Consider the following 20,518-nt stretch of genomic DNA (forward strand, 5'->3'; position numbering starts at 1 on the left):
TCAGGGCTTATATGAATATTGAACAAGGCACATTACTTAGGGCTATTCCTTAGACATAGTAAATGCTTGATCACTTCTATCATCAGCCAAATAGCTATTATTACCGATATAGTAATTATGAATTTAGGAACCAAACCACCTGTGCTTGAATCCTGTCTCTTCTAATTACCACTTATGTGGCTTTGACCGTAAAATAAAAATAGTTTCATCAAGTGATGTAAAGTATTAGCCTGAATTAGTGAATATAAAATACACAGAATAACTCTTAGAATATAAAAAGCAATTGTTAGCTGTTACTGTTCTTAAACCATCGTCAGAGTCTCTTTCCCAGGAATTCCATAGATTGGAAGGTGTGGTCAATCCAACTGTGTAAGGAATGCCTAATTTCTTCCCTTGGCTCCTCAACCCTTCCATTAAGATGGATCAAGGGCATTCACAGCTGAAAGTGAGGATTTGTGATTAGCAGGGAAGGCCCTGGTGGTGTTATCTAAGTCCATTCAAAATGCAAAGACTTCCAGCATTTTTGTTAACCAATGAAACACTATCCTTCTAATCCTTTCTAACAATTTTGAAGCAACCCCAAATTTACAAAATAAATTGTAAACACAGTTTAGAAAGTTTTCCCCCTAAACCATTTGAGAGGAAGTTGCCAAACTGCAATCCTATCAGCACAGGCTACTGTATTGTGCTTTTCCCTCAAACAAGAACATTCTCTTATGTAATTGTAATCAGAAAGTTAGCATAATATATCATCACCATCTACTCCACAGTCCCATTCAACTTTCTCCAATTGTTCCCCATAATCTCCCTTATAGTTAATGGACTTGCTTATGAAGCAGGCATTGTATCTAATTTTATATAATTTTTATTTCCTTCAGTCTAGAACATTCTTCAATCTGTTCTTGACTTTCATGATGTTAACACTTTTGAAGACTATAGTTCATTTGTTTTGACCTTTAGGAATAGATTCAGGTTATGCACTGTTGGCAGAAATACAGTAGAACTGATGCTATGTTCTTGTCATTGCTACCTGTCACTGTGATCTTTTAAGGTGCATACCATCCTTCTCTGCTATAAAGTCACTCCTCATCTTTTTGCAACTAGCAAGTATTTTATGGTGAAGTCCTTTGACACTATGTAAGAGTGCAATTTGTCACCAAACTTTTAAGTTGTTCTTGATGTGGATTTGTGGCTTCCTACTTTTATTTTGATACTCAGGTTGTCTCAAATTTGGCCAGAGGGGTTCCATTAAAGCTTTAACATGCCCCTGTTATTTTCTTCTGTCAAAAAGTGCTCCAGGCTCATCTTTACTTTCCCACCCCTAAACCCAGCCATTTTCCAAGGAGCTTTAGTTTCTTTAGTGGGTCTAAAGAAACCAACCTATGAAGACTGGTTGTGTTCATTGCTGTGGGGTACCTCCCATCTTCTCAATGGAGAGTGCATGCATGTGTGTCTAGTCACAGAGTTACACTGATAGCTGTATTTAAAAGAATAATTTCACACCAACTGCAATCAACACTGTGATTTTCATTCTAGTTTCCTGCCTTTTTCATATTTCTACCTTCTTTCTCCATGTGGTTCCTACCAGCCCTACCCTACTTACTACTTCAATCCCTCTGAATATAATCAACCTCCTGCTTCCCCAATACCCATTGCCCTTGACCAATGGCTCCCTCACTCCATTTGAACTCCAACAGCCCAAATGAGGCCACTATACCATGCAGACAACCCCTCCAATCTGTTGGATTCTGGACACCCTTACTCTAGGCTACCCCCTTGCAAAGGTATCCTCCTGAGGATTCTTTTTTATTTTTTCTTTTATTCATATGTGCATACAATGTTTGGGTCATTTCTCCCCCCTCCCCCCTGCACCCTCTCTTCCCCCCATCCCCTCCCCTCCCTTCCAGGCAGAAACTATTTTGCCCTTATCTCTAATTTTGTTGTAGAGAGAGTATAAGCAATAATAGGAAGGACCAAGGGTTTTTGCTAGTTGAGATAAGGATAGCTATACAGGGAGTTGACTCGCATTGATTTCCTGTCCGTGTGTGTTACCTTCTAGGTTAATTCTTCTTGAACTAACCTTTTCTCCAGTTCCTGGTCCCCTTCTCCTATTGGCCTCTTGTCACTTTAAAGTTACTGCATTAATTCCTTTGCATTGAGGACATCAAATGCTATCTTGTTTTTTTGGGGGGAGGGAGTTTCTTGCCTATCCTCATACCTCCCTTGTGTGCTCCTGCCTCATCATGTGATCAAAGTCCAATCCCCTTGTGTTTGCCCTTGATCTAAAGTCCACATATGAGGGAGAACATACGATTTTTGGTCTTCTGGGCCTGGCTAACCTCGCTCAGGATAATGTTTTCCAGTTCCGTCCATTTACCTACAAATGATAAGATTTCATTCTTCTTCGTGGCTGAGTAGTATTCCACTGTGTATAAATACCACATTTTCTTAATCCATTCATCGATAGCGGGGCATTTTGGCTGTTTCCATAACTTGGATAACTTGGCTATTGTGAACAGTGCTGCAATAAACATGGGTGTGCAGGTGCCTTTGGAGTAACCTGTGTTGCATTCCTTTGGGTATAGCCCCAAGAGTGGTATTGCTGGATCATATGGCAGGTCTATGTTTAGATTTTTAAGAAGTCTCCAAATTTTTTTCCAGAGTGGTCCTAAGGATTCTTCCTGGGATATGGCACCCCTGCTAGGCCACTCTTCCTCATTTTTTCATGCTTTAACCCCTACTCCCCTCTCTAAGCTTCCCCTGCCACCCAAGATGTCCTCTACCCTTCTTGGTCTTGACGCCTACCACAGATTTCCCTTCATGTGTCTCTGTTCTTCATCCTGCTCTGATCTTGACTTCTTGTACAGAGTAACCTTGTCACCATCACCTCCTGCATAGATTTCTCTGTCACTTGGACTCTGAGATCTGCTCTTTTCTTGTGAAGGTCTTCCTTCTCCCCCTTAGGGTTACATGAACATCTTCCCTATGTGCTCTAGGCCCTGTCATTTCACATCAGGCTGCCCCTTTGCACAAGTGTCCCCTTCATCCTGGACAGGCTCAGATTACCATGCCTGTGCTTGACTGCAGACTCCATCTTCTCCAGGTGCAGATGCTCATTCTTTCAGTTTCTTCTAATAGACTCAGGACTGAATTATTTAGCAAGGAAAGAAGAAGCAAAGGAAGAGATGGAAGAGAGGAAGAAGAATAGAAAACATTTATCTTTAATAATCAAACTCAATGTTTTCTCAAATATGTGCATAAACAAATTAAAAAGCTAGATTCTCTAATACTTTTTAAAGGCATTATTTAAAAGAAAATTAAAATTTTTAATTTTTTTGAGGTGGTAGGTAATGAACCCAGGGTTGCATATAGGCTAGGCAAGACTCTACCCCTGAGCTACACCCAGCACAATCATAGACTTTAAATTTGAGATATTTCAAAAATTTATTCATCAGGGTATGTCTTCACATATGCAAAATTAACCTAAACCCATGGCCCCCTCTTTCAAATGGGATTATGGTCCTATCCAAATCAATTAGCAGAAGTACTCAAAGGATCAGAAAATATAGCAAATACGAAGCTACTCTTTAAAGTGCTATCTAAGGAGAAAGAACAAAGTACTCAGGATTACACTGCCATTTTCCACACACTGGAGCCACCCCATCCCATATCTGCCATATTGGTCTCTAGGAAAAGGAGCTCAAGGCTCCAACCCAACCCTCTTTCTGTTCTTGTCTTTGATTTTCCCTCAGAGATGGACCTGGATCAAGGTCACAACATTCTACAAACAAGGAGGAAGATCTGGAATGAGGCCGGCCTGCATGGCCTTCTTAAAACCCATGCTGTTTTCTAAGGATCATGATCCCAATGGATATAGCTTTCAAGGGCATAAAAGTATGGTTCACATATCCTTCTCCTTTTTCTTCCTTCTACAGGTCAATGATGGTACTGCCTCACCTCTCTTTTTCTTTCTTTTTTGGCTACTCACTTTTCTCCTAGGGTATATCCTGGCCCATGGATGTTGCCCTAAACTGAGCAACATCCATAGGCAGCTTAAGCAAGTTTGGCCCTCAGCAATGGGACAAACACTCTTTATTGAACAATGGGAGGAAATAAGCATGATAGGCCATCATCCTAGTTATTCAAGGCTTTAGTTAGCATAGTAAACATGATGTACTACATGTGGTTGCATGTTGCTTACTTTCAACTATAATGTAAGTTCCCTGCCATGTTCTTCTTTGTGTGTTTTGTTCTCTAAGACCTATAGGAAGGAGGGTGGCTGGCCTACCCTCAATTTATTATGCAGCCTAAATACCAAATACAGCGGTGGTCTGAAATATCTCATGCATTTGTACATCATCTCTACAAGCAGTCTTGGTATTTGTCCCCCAGCCTTCTACAGCTAGAAGAGTGGGTCCACCCCTATCAGGATGGTAGTCACCAGCCATAAAGGCAAAGCATTACTGGAGACTTGGGATACCTTCATTTCATTTACTCAATAATGATCAAGTTCCTACGTGCTAAACACTTTTCAAAGATGCTATTATGGTGGGGAACATATGAGAAATGGTTCATCTCTTCTGAAAACTTAAGGTCAAATGAAGGAGACAGACTTAAAACAAGAAAATCACATGTACAATTACAAGTTACAGCACTTGAAGATATGCCACTTGAACTAAGTAGAAATTAGGTAGAGTACGACGAAGTTTGTATCAGATAGAAACAGCTACATATGTGAAGGTCCTGAGGCAAGAAGCAATTAGACAAGTTCGAGGGACTTAAAGCAGGGTATGGAGGGTAGAGAGCACTGTCAGCGGGTGTAGAAGCACAGAACAAGGCTAGGAACATAGGCAGGCACCACATCGTGCTGGTCCTGTAGACAGATAAGAAGGCCAGGCGTTACCCTAAGTGTATGTGAATCATTGAAACACCTTAAGCAGAGGAGCAGCATAATTTATTTAAAAGCTGTTCTTGCTACTTTGTAGAAAATGAGTCGAAAAGGAGCAAGATTAAAAGGCAATAGGCCATTACGGAACTATCACAGTCATCTGGGTGTGAAATAATGGCAACTTGTACTGAAAAGTGTAGCGGAAACACTCTCGTCTTTCATCTTCTGCAGTGCCAGGCCCAGCTCAAGTGGAAGGTCCATAAGGGATTCAAAGATATGACTTCAGGTCATTAGATCAGTCTACTGAATTGTGGTCAAACTAGCCATAGTAAACTATGCCATCCCGCCATCTAAGATTCAAACTCATTATCCTACATAATAGTCAGGGATACTTACCAATTCATCACTATATGGATTATGCAGTACGGCTGAGGTGTATGGCCTCTAAGATGCCCCTAGTGAGCCACACCTCTTGGTATTCATGCTGTTGTGTCATCCCCTCCTACTGAGTGTGATCTGGATTCAGGATTCCTCTTGTAATGAATACAGCATACAGGAAACAGATTGGGTGTCACTTCTGATATTAGATACCATAAAGACTGTGGCTTGCTTACTTTGAGGGAGGCCAGTTGCTCTAAGAGGAGGCCATGTGAAAAGCAACTACTCCTCAGCCAGTGGCCACAGGGACCTGTGGTCTATTTGTGTAAGATTTATTATTCAGCATGAGTACCAAATACAGCAATGTTCTGAAATGTCTTTTTCATTTGTGCATTGTTTTTAAAACCAGTCTTGGTATTTATTCCTCAGTCTTCTACAACCACAGGAATGGGTCTATTCCTATTGGGACAATAATTGCTAGCCATACAGACAAAATATTCCTGGAGACTTTGTTACAGATCTACGAGGACCCTAGAAGCCAATGTCCAACCCTCCCAGAGAATACGTGGAGGTTCAGAGAGGAGCCTTTGATCATTAGCTCACTTGTTTTAGTTCAGGGATGATGTTTTTGGTCTTCTAACTTCTAGGTTTATTTAGTACCTCAGTGTTCTAACTTTTAGGGTAATGAGTCAGAATCTCTGATCAGAAACTTCTAGATGATATTCAGAGTTTAGGACACTGTACGAGTTTCCTAGTGCTTCTATAACAAATACTACCAACTCAGTGATTTAAAATAACAAAATATGATATCTTACAGTTCTGAGGACAGAAGTCTGAAATGAGTCTCACTTGGCTAAAAATAAAGGTATTGGAAGGGCCGACTACCTTTCTACAAGCTCTAGGGGAGAGTCACTTTCCAGCTTAACACTGCATGCATTTCAGGGTTTTTGATTCTTCCTCAACCTTCAAAGCCAGAAATGGTTAGTGGGATATTTCCGACATCACAACATGCAGGTATTCTCTCCTGACTCTCTCTTCACCATCCTGGAATTTCTGCGATTACATTAGATAAACCAGGATGACCCAGGACAATTGAGCCATCTCAACGTCAACCAACCAATAACCTTAATTCTATTCGCAATCTTAATTCAAACTTGCCAGGCAGGGAAACTATTAATAGCTTCATGATATTAGGATGTGGACATCACTGGCAGAGGGAGAGGGGAAATTACTCTTTCTCCTTCCTTCTACTTTGCACCTGCTGAAATGTTCTAACAACATCCTAGACCAAATGTGTATATTCTTCCCTGTCTCTGTCTAGAAGAACAACATCCATATGTCTTCTCAAGGTCCATTTACCTTGTGAACAAGCCATTTCTTAGTGTGTAAACCATGCTGCTTCATGGGCTTCTAATCTCAGGTATCCATGAGTGATAACAGATACAATGGAATTTTTGTGAAAACTGATCAATGCCTGAAAATTTAAATGCTGGCATATGAGCACACCTAGCCTTTCAGCTGGCAGTGAACAGTACCTGGTGTGGGGATGGATCCATGTTATACCATCACAATGATGCCTCTTGACTTCATTTTCTTTGTTTGGGGAGGAGAGGTCTTTGCTCATGGATGAAGCTGATTGGGACTGTGAGATGAGGAATAAGATGGGAGAGGTAGAACAAAAATGTCTTGATTCAGGTGTATAATTCATGAAGCCTGAGTATTAATATTAATGATATCGTCCTCCAAAGTTGGGCAAATGAAATATGCAGAGGAAGATAAACTTGGACGCTCAGAAACTTCAGGTATTTTAGACTTAGTTTCCCCAAGGGCATAGTTATAAAAGTATAGGCAGATTTGTATAGCAAATTAGAGCTTGCTAAAAGCTTTTACATTTATTAACCTGCATTAGGCTCACCATGATGTTGAGACAGGGAAGAGCTCCCAGCTTATGAGTGAGGACATGAGGCTCCATAACATCACAGAGTTTGCCAGAGGCAGAGCTGGAACTAGAATTCAGGTAACCTGAGTCCAAATCCCATGGTCTCTCCATGGCCTCACTCTGCTATATTAGTTTTTATGTGATAAAATTAAGATGACACACTCAAATTCCTCTTGATGTTACATTAAGCAAAAATGCCAAATAAAAACCATAGTGCTTGAGAATATTTTATAACCTCTTTGTCTTGAAATTTTTCTGTGTCTATAAAATGGGATATGAGAAGCACTTATCACATGTAGTTCTTGAGTAAAAATATCCACAAGAAAGTTAACACAGTGGCTTTTCATGAAGATGGTTTTTCAGGAAAAATAACCTTTATTTACTTATTCATTCACTTAGTTATTCAACAAATATTTCTTGAGCTTTTTCTGTATCCCACACATCTGATTGGAATACTGTGGTTATGAGAGTGAACAATAGACCAAGACACTTCTCTTTTAGGGTGGTGGTAACAATAAGTATGCAATAATAGTAGTAATAAAGTGGTAAGGTAAGGAGGTGATGGGGTTCAAAGAGAGTCGAGATCACTCCTTCAGAGGAGGTGATACTCCATCTTGCAGAGTAAGAGAACCAGGCATAAATGAGCCATAATGGGGAAGAGTGGTCCAGACATGGAAAATAGCAAATTCAACATTGTGCTTATCAACTCAAAATATTGGCATTCACTTTGGAATTTTTGGTTAAGGCTTAACTCCAATGTGCCACGTGTTTCCATTTCTGCACCCCTGCTTTGCTAACATCTGCTTCCCAAGTTTCTGCCATAAGGAAGTGTTTTCCAGCATGAGGTTTCCCAGAGAAGGACAGAACTACACATTGCACAGCTTGCCCCAGAGCAATGATTTACCACAAGGAAGCTGGTTAACTGAGCTGTTCATCAAACCTACATCTCTGCTTAGAATTTCCAGAAAATCCCAGCCACATCCTTATTACAGCAGTCTTGCACTCTTGTAACCTGTTTATTTAACTAAACAAATATTTACTGAGCAGCTATTATGTGTTGACACAGCTTCAAGCCCTGGATATACAGTTACTTATCCGTCACCTTCTATTTACAGTCAGCTTCTGAGGGCAAAGATTAACCCCAGCACCTAAGGTTTCCTCGATTTTAAACTCTTTAACATGAGCTTCAGGTATATTTTGTGAATTAATCAAAGTAATGCTTGATGCCTTTCTTACTCTTCATCATTCTATATTTTTCATAAAAGCAAGTCCCTTATATTTCATCTCATGTTTGGAAGTCTTTTTTACATAAACTATCTCATTGGGAATTAAGAGACCTAAACTTAAAAATGTTCATTCACTTCAACCCAGCAATTGTGCTTTTAGAAAACTATTTCAATAAGGACAATCTACTCAAGTATTTGAATTTAATAGTACCCTTTCCAGTATTATTTACATTAATTAAAATTGATCATACTCTTATGTCCAACAAGGCAATAATAGACATAAAAACATGCTTCTTTCTGTACATCTTCCTCTTCCTCCTCCTCCTTGTTGGTCAGTTTTTTGTTACTGTGACAAAATACCTGAGATAATAAACTTAAAAGAAGGAAAGGGGAGGATTCCAAGATGGCGACTAGAGGGAGGAAGCAGAAAGTGTGCCTCCTAAAGTAAAATCTTGGAGAGATGCTGGAGATACACCTTACAGGAAAAACCACTGAGAAGAGGCAAAACTTTGACTCCTCCACACCTTCAGCCTGCGCATAGCATCTCCACTTCACATTAAATGGAGAAACCAGGAGGGATCCTGCGCGACTGCCAGATGGCAGCACCCAGACGGCTTGGGAAGACGCAGATAACAAGGTAAGCTAAGTGGCACTCAGTATTCCCACAGACAACCTTGGGTCAGATCAGCATAGCCCCCTGGACAGACCAACCCCCACCCAGGGAAAAAAGAAAAAAAACTGAATAATGAGCAAAAACAACAAAAAAGACACATAGCAAAGAGGGCGGGGCACCCTGAGCCCCACAGAGGGGGAGAGGGAAAATCCCTCATGGAAGTATAAATGAACAAGCTGGCCAAAAAGGCAGGAGCGGCAGCACACACCCAGCAGCAACCAGGAGTGGGAAAGCTTGTAAAAGTGGTGGTGGGAGGAAAACTCCACAGCAGAGGGGAGAAGACCCTCTTCCCACATGACCTGTAAATAAACAACAGGTCTGAGAAAGCGAGTGCAGTGCCACCTTCCCAGTGTGCTTGGAAAGGGGAAAGCTTGTCGCAGTGGCAGTCATGCCCAGGAGAACTCTAAGTAAACAAATCCTGAGGGGTCAGGTGAGTGCTAATCTCACTCCTGAGATCTGCATAAATAAAGCTTCCATCAACAGCAGGCTGACAGCAGCGGGCAGGTGAGCAACAGCCTCAGATAGCCTTTCACAGAACTGTCTCCAAACTCTTTTTTTATCTCCCTACCTTTCATGAGACAACAACCAAACTACACCTGCATGCTGAAGAACTTATTGAAACTGTATTGCATTTGAACTTGGGACACTTTGTGGATTTTTGTTTTGTTTGTTTTTTTTCCCCTTTGATGAGACAACGACAGAACTACTTCTGAGACACTGTCTCCAGAATTGGAGGCTGAGGGACTAACACCAAAATTATTAACAGAAACTTTATTGCATTTGAACTTGGAGATTTTTTTATTTTTATTTTTTTAATTTTAACTTTTATTTATTTATTTTTTATTTTATTATTTTTCTCAATTCTCTCTCTGTCTCTCTAATGCCTGTTTAGCTTACTGCTGATTAGTACACTATCTCTCCCTGTTCATATCTTTGAAACTTTTGTTTGTTTGTTTGTTTGGTTTGGTTTTTTCTTTGTTTACTTGTTTTTCCCTCTTTCTTTAACTTCTTTGCTTTCCCTCTCCTCTCACCCTTCCATTCTAAATATCACCATTGTTATTATTACAAGCTAGAAAATACTTAATTGCACACAGTACAGGGACAATAACAACACCAAGGGCAATGACGGGAAGACAGAAAAAACAGGGAAACCAGTTTCCCCACAGCAAAAAGTTAGTACAGGAACCAGAGGGAAATGAAGAAAACAGATACTCAGATCCAGACTCCAACAAAATGAAGATAAACTATGCCAAAAAACCCAATGAAGCCCACAAGAATAATTTAAAAGAAGACATACTACAGGAACTCAATGAGAATTTTTTAGAGATGATACTGGATAGGGTCAACCAAAATGTACAGGAGACAATCAAGAAATTCCAACACAACAAAAATAGAGAATTTGAGAAAGCACAAGAAGAAATAAAAGAAACCATAGAAGAAATGTATAAACACCAAAGTGAAACAAAGAACAAGATTAATAAAGAAATAAATGAACTCAAGACAAAAATAGACAACATTAAAGAGGAAATGACTCAGGATATGGAAAACCTCAGAAAAAAGAATGAAACAGAATTGCAAAACAAAATGGAAGGCCAATCCAGCAGAATAGAACAAACAGAAGACAGAATCTCAGAACTCAAAGATGAAATGGTAATTAAAGGAAAAACCAAAGAACTATTAGATAAACAACTCAAGACCTGTGAAAAGAAAATGCAAGAACTCACCAACTCCATCAAAAGATCAAACCTGAGAATCATGGGCATCGAAGAAGGAGAAGAGGTGCAAGCAAAGGGAATGCGTAATATATTCAACAAAATAATAATGGAAAATTTGTCAAATCTACAGAAATCTATTCCCATATAGATGCAAGAGGCCTCCAGAACACCAAACAGACCAGACCAAAATAGATCTACCCCATGGCATATTATCATTAAAACAACAAGTACAGAAACTAGAGAAAGAATATTGAAGGCTGTAAGAGAGAAAAAACACATAACATACAAAGGTAAACACATCAATATCACAGCAGACGTCTCAACAAAAACATTAAAATCAAGAAGAACTTGGGGTGAGATCTTCCAGGCACAGAATGAAAATAACTTCAACCCCAGGATACTCTACCCAGCAAAACTATCATTCAAAATAGATGGAGCAATAAAAGTCTTCCATGATAAGCAGAAACTAAAACAATATGTGACCACAAAGCCACCACTACAAAAGATTCTTCAAGGGATTCTGCACACAGAAAGTGAAACCCAACACAACCTTGAAAAGACAGGCAGCACCAAACTACAGAAGAAGAAAAAGCAAGAAAGTAGAGAGTAACCTCAACTTAGGTACACACAAGCAAACCTTCAAACAACTAAGACAACTAAATGACAGGAATCCCCACATACCTATCAGTACTAACACTCAATGTTAACGGACTTAATTCACCCATCAAAAGGCACTGCTTGATGAAATGGATTAAAAAGGAAGATCCAACAATTTGTTGCTTACAGGAGACCCATCTCACTGACAGAAACAAGCATAGGCTTAGGATGAAAGACTGGAAGAGGATTAACCAAGCCGATGGCCCCTGAAAACAGTCAGGAGTAGCAATACTTATCTCTGACAAGTAGACTTCAAACCTACACTGAACAAACAAGATAAAGAAGGACCAAAAGGAAATAACAATTATCAACCTATATGCACCCAATGTCATCACACCCAATTCCATCAAACATACGCTGAAGGACCTAAAAGCATATATTAACTCCAACACAGTGGTCGTGGGAGACTTTAAAACCCCATTATCATCAATAGATAGGTCACCCAAACAAAAAAATCAATAAAGAAATCCTAGATCTAAAATATACAATAGATCAAATGGACCTAGTTGATGTCTACAGAACATTTCATCCAACTTCTACACAATATACATTCTTCTCAGCAACCCATGGAGCCTTCTCTAAAATACATCATATCCTAGACCACAAAGCAAGCCTCAGCAAATATAAGAAAATAGAAATTATACCATGCATTCTTTCTGATCACAATGCAATAAAACTAGAACTCAACAACAAAAGTAAAGACAAAAAACACACAAACAGCTGGAAACTGAATAACACATTGCTTAATGAACAATGGGTCATTGATGAAATAAAATAGGAAATTAAAAAGTTCCTGGAAGACAATGAAAATGAAAACACAACATACCGGAACCTATGGGAAACAGCAAAGGCCATCCTGAGAGGAAAGTTTATAGCCATAAGTGCATATATTAAAAAGACTGAAAAATCACAAATCAATGATCTAATGGTACATCTCAAACTCCTAGAAAAACAAGAATAAGCAAATCCCAAAACAAATAGAAGGAGAGAAATAATAAAAATAAGAGCTGAAATCAATGAAATAGAAACCAAAAAAACCATACAAAGAATTAATTAAACAAAAAGTTGGTTCTTTGAAAAAATAAACAAGATTGACAGACCCCTGGCAAACCTGACTAAAGTGAGGAGAGAAAAAACCCAAATTAGTTGAATCAGGAATGTAAATGGGGAGATAACAGCAAACACCATGGAAGTTCAGGAAATCATCAGAGACTACTTCGAGAACCTATATTCAAACAAATTTGAAAATCTCAAAGAAATGGACAGATTTCTAGATACATATGATCATCCAAACTGAACCAAGAGGATATTATCACCTGAATAGACCTATAACACAAAATGAAATTGAAGCAGCAATCAAGAGTCTCCTAAAAAAGAAAAGTCCAGGACCTGATGGATTCTCTCCTGAATTCTATCAGACCTTTAAAGAAGAACTGATACCAACCCTCCTTAAACTGTTCCACGAAATAGAAAGGGAAGGAAAACTGCCAAACACATTTTATGAAGCCAGTATTACACTTATCCCAAAACCAGGCAAAGACACCTCCAAAAAACAGAACTATAGGCCAATCTCCTTAATGAGCATTGATGCAAAAATCCTCAACAAAATAATGGCAAACTGAATTCAATAACACATCAAAAAGATCATTCCCCACGACCAAGTAGGCTTCATCCCAGGAATGCAGGGGTGGTTCAACATATGAAAATCAATAAATGTAATAAACCACATTAACAGAAGCAAAGACAAAAACCACTTTTGATCATCTCAATAGATGCAGAAAAAGCCTTTGATAAGATCCAACACCATTTCATGATAAAAGCACTAAGAAAACTAGGAAAAGAAGGAAAGTACCTCAACATTATAAAAGCTATATATGACAAACCTACAGCCAGCATTATACTTAATGGAGAAAAACTGAAACCATTCCCTTTAAAATCAGGAACTAGACAAGGATGCCCACTATCTCCACTCCTATTCAACATAGTATTGGAATTCCTAGCCAAGCACTTAGGCAAGAAAAAGAATTAAAAGGAATACAAATAGGTAAAGAAACTGTCAAAATATCCCTATTTGCAGATGATATGATCCTATACCTGAAAGACCCAAAAAACTCTACTCAAAAGCTCCTAGACACCATCAATAGCTATAGCAAAATAGCAGGATATAAAATCAACATAGAAAAATCATTAGCATTTCTATACACTAATAATGAACAAACTGAAAAAGAATATATGAAAACAATTCCATTTACAATAGCCTTTAAAAAAATCGAATACCTAGGTGTAAACCTAACAAAAGATGTGAAAGACCTCTACAAGGAAAACTATAAACTTCTGAAGAAAGAGATTGAGGAAGACTATAGAAAGTGGAGAGATCTCCCATGCTCATGGATTGGTAGAATCAACATAGTAAAAATGTCTATACTCCCAAAAGTAATCTACATGTTTAATGCAGTTCCCATCAAAATTCCAATGACATTCATTGAAGAGATTGAAAAATCTACCGAGAAATTTATATGGAAACACATGAGGCCACGAATAGCCAAGGCAAAACTCAGTCAAAAGAACAATGCAGGAGATATCACAATACCTGACTTCAAACTATATTACAAAGCAATAACAATAAAAACAGCATGGTACTGGCACAAAAACAGACATGAAGACCAGTGGAACAGAATAGAGGATCCAGATATGAAGCCACACAACTATAAGCAACTTGTCTTTGACAAAGGCACTAAAAATATACGATGGAGAAAAGAGCCTCTTCAACAAAAACTGTGGGAAAACTGGTTAGCAGTCTGCAATAAACTGAAACTAGATCCATGTATATCACCCTATACCAATATTAACTCAAAATGGATCAAGGACCTTAATATCAGACCCCAAACTCTAAAGTTGGTACAGGAAAGAGTAGGAAATACTTTGGAACTAATAGGTATAGGCAAGGCCTTTCTCAATGGGATCCCAGCAGCTCAGCTACTAAGAGATATCATAGACAAATGGGACTTCATAAAACTCAAAAGCTTTGCTCAACAAAAGAAATGGTCTCTAAACTGAAGAGAACACCCACAGAGTGGGAGAAAATATTTGCTAGCTACACATCAGACAAAGGACTGATAACAGAATATACAGGGAACTCAAAAAACTAAATTCTCCCAAAACTAATGAACCAATAAAGAAAACTAAACAGAACTTTCTCAAAAGAAGAAATTCAAATGGCCAAAAAACACATGAAAAAATGCTCACCATCTCTAGCCATTAAGGAAATGCAAATCAAAACCACACTAAGATTCGACCTCACCCCTGTTAGAATAGCCATCATCAGCAACACCACCAACAACAGGTATTGGTGAGGATATGGTGAAAAAGGAACCCTCTTATACTGTTGGTGGGAACATAAACTAGTACAACTACTGTGGAAAAAAATCTGAAGGCTTCTTAAAAATCTAAACATAGATCTGCCAATATGATCCATCAATACCATTCTTGGGGATAAACCCAAAAGACTGTGACACAGGTTACTCCAGAGGCACCTGCACACCCATGTTTATTGCAGCACTATTCACAATAGCCAAGTTATGGAAACAGCCAAGATGCCCCACTATCAATGAATGGATTAAGAAAATGTGGTATTTCTAAACAATGGAATTTTATGCAGCCATGAAGAAGAATGAAATCTTATCATTTGCAGGTGAATGGATGGAACTGGAGAACATCATCCTGAGGGAGGTTAGCCAGGCCCAGAAGACCAAAAATTGAATGTTCTCCCTCGTATGTGGACATTAGATCAAGGGCAAACACAACAAGGGGATTGGACTTTGAGCACATGATGAGGCGAGAGCACACAAGGACGTAGGCCAGAAACCCAATAAAAAAAAAAACAAACAAGATAGCATTTGTTGCCCTCAATGCAAAGGAACTAATGCAGAAACTTTAAAGCGACAGAGGCCAACAGGAGAAGGGGTCTAGGAACTAGAGAAAAGGTTAGTTCAAGAAGAATTAATTTAGAATGTAACACATATGTACAGGAAAGCAATGCGAGTGAACTCCTCATATAGCTGTCCTTATCTCAACTAGCAAAAACCCTTGGTCCTTCCTATTATTGCTTATACTCTCTCTTCAACAAAATTAGAGATAAGGGCAAAATAGTTTCTGCCAGGTATGGAGGGGGTGGGGGAGGAGAGGGAGGGGTGGGAAGGAGGGAGAAATGACCCAAACATTGTATGCATATATGAATAAAATAAAAATAAATAAATAAAAGAATAAATTTTAAAACAAAAAGAAGGAAAGGTTTTTGGCTCATGGTTTTAGAGGTTTCAGTCCATTGTCACTTGGCCCTGTTGTTCGTGGCCTGTGGAGGAACAGTGCATCATGGTAGGTGCATGGTGGCGGAGGCCTGTTCACTTAATGGTGGCCTGGAAGCAAGGAGAGAGGAAAGGTCACCAATATCCCCTTAAGGGATAGTGATCTAGCTTCTTCCCATGAGGCTCCACCTCTTACAAATCTCTTCACATCTCAGTAACACCATAGACAGGCACCAGTCTTCAACACATGGACTTTTGGAAGACACTTATCTAAATCATAACATTCTTCCTCCTTTTCCTTCCATCTGATTTTCTTCTTCCAAAGAAGCTACATTGTCTGGGACTCCAAGGAAAGCCTACCATTTTGAAAGATAGTTACTACATGGCAGAGAGAGATAGGGAAATCTAGCTTATACAAAGCTACAAAGTTGACATTTTGTCTTACAAAGATATGCACATTTTTCTTAGAACTTTACCTATGGAAATAATTTGAGATGAGTTACTCTGGAAAACAATTTACCTAGTTTTCTGCCAATTGCCTGCATCAGGGTCTGCAATACTAAAACTATTTTAAACTGAATTCTTCAACAATGGAGTGAATTTTGATTACAATCTGCTTGGTTTGTGTTTACAACTTCTTAAAAGCAACTTTCATTTCCTATTCATATCAAAGTTTCTGAGATAGGCAAACTTCTTTGCAGTCTTCCAGAGGATGGGTGCTTGAAATTCTCTCATACACTGAAGATGTAAGTGCTACAGGATTCAGTTTTATTGGGGGACCTTATGCTAGACACCCTCTTTTCCTTGGGTGAACTCTAGATTTTGTGATCAGTCTCTGAGCCTGTAAGACCACAGAAACTTATACTTATGTTTCACAAAGATCAGAAAATGTCCATCAGGTACCTCCTTGTATCTCTAACCTCTTGCCAGCTCACAGAAATACTCAAAGATAACAAAAATGTTTTATCCAGCACTAACAGTTGTTTTCAGTAGGAAGATCTGGGAATGATAGGAGGTTTCTTGTTTACCATGCTTGCCAGAAATAGAAGGCTCTCAGTTAGTAGGGAAAAGAATTTGAACACAAACCTAAATTTATCTGCCTCTAAGGACCCTTCATCATTCTAATTATGTCACTTCTGAACCATATTTCATTTGATATCAAAGTGGTGATGGCTCTACTCTAGTCTGTCTATTTAGCCAGACAAAAATATGAGTGCTACATTTCATACCAAGAACTTAGATGACTTTTCTGCATGACTTACTTCCAGTATCTAGCTTTGTTCTTGCTCATTCGAAAGCAGAGAGAGCAGCTGAGCCCCATGGCAGGTGTGCAGCAGAGAGCAGTGAGAGGGAGTGAGTGAGATTTGCTTCTTGGAGTGTTGTTTTGCCCTGTAAGTGAAAGTGATTAACCAGTCCATCTTCCTTCTCCAGTCACCTCCAACCTCTGTCTTCCCTCCCGAGTCAATGTGGGTGGAATTACTCTCAGAATCCAAGAAAGAGGCAAGTCAAGATTAATGGACTGTCATACATTTATATGAAATCTCGTTTTCCTTTTCTTCTTCAGTGAGACACTTAAGTGCATTACAATGTGTAATATAAAAACCACAACAGGTAAACTTTTACTTGTGTTTCTTCAGTCTATTAAAAGAAGAGCAACTCTCTCTTGATGTCTTCTAAGAGCATTATCATGGAAAAAAATAAAAGCATATTTATTTGTATGAGAGTGAACTAGAATTTTATACATACCTGGAATGAAAAAGTGTCCTTCCAACATAAAGGCTGAGTCACTATCCACTAATCTCTGACCATTTATTCTTTCACCTATGCCTACCAATTCAGTCAATCATCCATTAATCTATCACCTACAAAATTATTCTTCCTCTGCCCATTTATCTGTTCATCCTTTAATCCAGTTTTCAAAACAAAATTCCAGCCATTACTTTATTTTTCCATCACCCAATCTGTCTACCTAAAGATTCATTTCTGTTTTGACTTCCCTCTACCAATTTATCCATGTAGTTACCAATACATTTCTCTTTATCAGCCTATTCAAAAGTACTATTTAGCCAGGCATGTTGCCATGTGCCTGTAGTCCCAGCCAATCTGAGGTCCCAGCCACTCAAGAGGATCGCTTGAACCCAGGAGTGGTTTAAGTGATCCTCCTAGCTTGAGCAGCATAGTAAGACCCTATCTCAAAACATATTCTGGCCACCCAATTTGTGCAGGACACTGAATTGATCTATATATGAATACAGTGATAAACACAACTATATGTAAAGAAAAATGGCACAAGTGCTTTTGTATGAATAATTATTCAGGGGAATCTGAAGATGGAGCAGTTAGTGTTTTATGAGAAAGAGAATGAAGATAAATGACATTTGACTTGACTCTTTATGTGCAAATTGTAACAGATGAAAATTGGGTGGTAGAGTTAGGGACCTGGTGTTTTAAGAGTTCTTCTTTCAATTCCCAAAGAGATGCTATTTTCTTCAAGCTATATGAACCAAAATTTACCCCTGGCTTAAGTTAGTTTGAGAAGGCTTTCTATCACCTAAGTGTCTGATTCAACAAAATCTGGTTCCCCACCTGATGAGTGACAATTTTATCTAGAGGCTAGCCGCTTGAATGTTAGATAAGACAGAGCTTTTTTGATGGTATTAACAATGCCTCATAGGGCATCTAATACCATTTAAAATATTTGCATTCAGAAGGTGCTTGTTAAATGGCTCTTAGAATTATTATGCTTTAATTTTTCCATAAGATCTTCAATAATCAGTCATGCAGTCTTTGAATAACCCATGCCACTGTTGTGCCCATTTATTAAATTACTAAGTTATTCCATAAACTTACTAAGTTATTACATAAGCATGCAATGAATGTCTGACATTTTATGTCAGGTACTGTGCTGTGCATTTTTCATATGACATTCTTTAATCTCATCCCTATCAGAAATACTGTTACTCCTATTTGAAGGATAAAGAAACTGAGGCTCAAGGAGACACCTAAAGTCAAATGATTAGTAAGAGGTGGAGCCAGCTCCAAACCCACAGTTACGCAATAGCAATGGTAATAATATCTACTATTTCTTAGGCACTATGTGCCAGACAGTATGGTAAACTCTTTCCGTATCTTACTTTACCACCCACAACACCTATTGTGTAACTATTATTACCTCCACATTAGAGATAAAGAAGATGAGGTTTGGAGTGCTTATATAACTTTCCTCAGGTCACAGAGCTGGTATGTGGAAGAAGTAGCATAAGAACTCAAGTCTCTACCTCCAAAGTTCATGTAGTTCTCACCATGTCTATTTCTCCTTCAAACCCTATGGGGTTGATCATGAAGCATTTATCACCACTTTGATACACATTGAAAAGAGCTAATTGGATGACAATGGACCAGTATAGGGAGAGAACAGGTTTTGCTGAGCAGGATCAGGGAAGACTTCCAGTGTGAGTGGCATTGAAGTGGGGCCTAAGAGTTCAATCAGGCCAGGACATACCAAAAGAAGTTGCACGGGGAATTTCAGCACTGGGGTCAAAAGAAGGGTTACTCTAACAAGAATGCATCATCATTACAAAGTGCGACCAAACTCAGGAGCCTGAGAAGATGAAGTGGTACGATTGGGTTGGTAAGTACCTTTCTTTTTCTGCAACCTACTATCTCAGGACTGCCCCTCAACTTCTCCCAAATCCACGATTTAGCACAGTTAACGGAAACACACTATAAATCACATTTTCACCATTTTATAAGCCCCTCTCTTCCTCTTATGCAGCTCATAGATTGCAGGGCACAACAGACAAAATCCTGAATATGGAGGTGAGAAATCCACAAGTCAAAAAAAAATGGCAGGAAAATAGTGTTTTGCTCTTGTAAGACAAGAGCAAAACAAACACTGCCTCCTTTGTGGTCTTGTACCTTAATAGTACCTACCTCAAAGGAATGTTGAGGTGACTATAGGCATGGAGCCAGGGTATGGTAGCTATACAATCAATATTAGCATTGTTCCTCCCGCATGTAAAGAAGCAAGAAAAAGCAATGAAAGAGAGGTGGTGGGATAAAAAGAAGGAATAAAAACCAAGGGCAGCAATGTGGATAGTGAAGGTGGCAACTGGTTTCTTGTGACCTTTGTATTGCCTTGGTGGTCTTTTTTTTTTTTAGCTATACAACAGACAAGGGACTGATAACCAGAATATACAGGAAGCTCAAAAAACTAAACTCCTCCAGAATCAATGAGCCAATAAAGAAGTGGGTAACTGAACTAAACAGAACTTTTTCTTTTTTTTTTTCCTTTTATTATTCATATGTGCATACAAGGCTTGGTTCATTTCTCCCCCCTGCCCCCACCCCCTCCCTTACCACCCACTCTGCCCCCTCCCTCTCCCCCCCACCCCCTCAATACCCAGCAGAAACTATTTTGCCCTTATTTCTAATTTTGTTGTAGAGAGAGTATAAGCAATAATAGGAAGGAACAAGGGTTTTTGCTGGTTGAGATAAGGATAGCTATACAGGGCATTGACTCACATTGATTTCCTGTGCGTGGGTGTTACCTTCTAGGTTAATTCTTTTTGATCTAACCTTTTCTCTACTTCCTGTTTCCCTTTTCCTATTGGCCTCAGTTGCTTTTAAGGTATCTGCTTTAGTTTCTCTGCGTTAAGGGCAACAAATGCTAGCTAATTTTTTAGGTGTCTTACCTATCCTCACCCCAACCTTGTGTGCTCTCGCTTTTATCATGTGC

Source organism: Castor canadensis, chromosome 8, assembly GCF_047511655.1.
Source record: "Castor canadensis chromosome 8, mCasCan1.hap1v2, whole genome shotgun sequence".
Lineage (NCBI taxonomy): Eukaryota > Metazoa > Chordata > Mammalia > Rodentia > Castoridae > Castor > Castor canadensis.